The 1,757-nt window shown below is 40.5% G+C and overlaps 1 pseudogene; it reads left to right on the top strand.

Annotated features, from left to right (window-relative positions):
• Positions 1-438: 438 nt before the first annotated feature.
• LOC112062308 (vacuolar protein-sorting-associated protein 36-like) lies at positions 439-1,519 on the top strand (annotated as a pseudogene).
• Positions 1,520-1,757: the final 238 nt, after the last annotated feature.

Genomic DNA, 1,757 nt, shown 5'->3' with positions numbered 1-1,757 from the left:
GGTCTCTTCAAAATATGGTTTTGGGAAAACTGAACACATACAAAAGAATGAAACTGAATCACTATCTTCTACCATACACAAAAATAAACTCAAAATGGATTAAAGATTTGAATGTAATACCTGAAAGCATAATACTCCTAGAAGAAATCATAGTGAGTAAGCTCTTTGACGTTGGTCTTGGCAATGATTTTTGGACTGGCACCAAAAGCAAAGGCCGCAAAGGCAAAAATTAAAGAGTGGGACGACCTCAAACTAAAAAGCTTCTTCGTAGCAAAGAAAACCATTAACAAAATGCAAGGCAACCTACTAAATGGGAGGGAATATTTTCAAATCATGTATCTGATAAGGGGGTTAATATCCAAAAAATATAAAGAACACAGCTCATTAGGGCAAAAAACGATCCACTTAAAAATGGAACTGAGGCAGGGTGCACATCTATGACGGCGAGGAGAAGATAAAATTTGATGCTGGGACCCTCCTTCTTAGTACACACCGTCTAATTTGGAGAGATCAGAAAAATCATGAATGCTGCATGGCCATTCCTCTTTCCCAAATCGTGTTCATTGAAGAACAGGCAGCTGGAATTGGGAAAAGTGCCAGAATAGTGGTTCATCTTCACTCAGCTCCTTCTAACAAAGAACCTGTCTCATTCCAGAGTAGTAAGAACTACATCAAGTTTTCCTTCAAAGAACACGGCCAGATTGAGTTTTACAGGCATTTATCAGAGGAAATGACACAGAGAAGATGGGAGACTATGCCAGTTTCCCAGTCGTTATGAGCAAATAGAGGACCCCAGCCAGGAAGAATAAGGGCTGTAGGAATTGTAGGTATTGAAAGGAAACTGGAAGAAAAAAGAAAAGAAACTGACAAAAACATTTCTGAGGCCTTCGAAGACCTCAGCAAGCTAATGGTCAAGGCTAAGGGAATTGGTGGTGGTATCAAAATCCATTGCTAATAAGATTAAAGACAAACAAGGTGACATCACAGAAGACGAGACCATCAGGTTTAAATCCTATTTGCTGAGCATGGGAATAGCTAACCCGGTTACCAGGGAAACCTAGGCTCAGGCACACAGTACCACATGCAGCTGGCCAAAGAGCTGGCTGGAATATTGCAGGCGCCTTTGGAGGAACGAGGGGGAATAATGTCACTCATGGAGGTGTACTGTTTAGTAAACCGAGCTCGCTCGAGGAATGGCACTGCTCTCACGAGGAGATTTAGTGAATGCATGCAAAATGCTGGAAGCACTGAAATTACCTCTCAGGCTCCGTGTGTTTGACAGCAGTGTCATGGTAATTGAACTTCAGTCCCACAAGGAGGAGTAAATGGTGGCCTCAGCCTTGGAGACAGTTTCAGAAAAGGGATCTCTAACATCAGAAGAGTTTGCTAAGCCTGTGGGAATGTCTGTCCTCCTGGCTAAAGAAAGGTTGCTTTTTGCCGAGATCATTCAGTGGAAGGCTTGCAGTTTTACCCAAATTTATTTATGACACAGAGCTAAGAGTTTTGTATTTGAAATAACTTGTTACCAGTATACTTGCCTCATGCAGAAGTTGTATGACATTGAGCTAAGGGTAAACCCTGATAAACTGAGAATTTACTGGAACTTCGCAGTATAATATAAAACGCTTTAAATTTCTACATAAATATTATGATCCAGGAAGCTTCTTTAGGATAAATATAGGAAAATATAGAAAGATGAATGCCAGTATGAATTTGAAATCATTCTACAGTGGTATAGAAACTCTCAGAGTTTAACT

This window comes from Physeter macrocephalus, chromosome 11 (assembly GCF_002837175.3).
Source record: "Physeter macrocephalus isolate SW-GA chromosome 11, ASM283717v5, whole genome shotgun sequence".
NCBI lineage: Eukaryota > Metazoa > Chordata > Mammalia > Artiodactyla > Physeteridae > Physeter > Physeter macrocephalus.
Note: the sequence above shows the minus strand (reverse complement) of the source record. Positions and strands in the feature narration are given on the sequence as shown.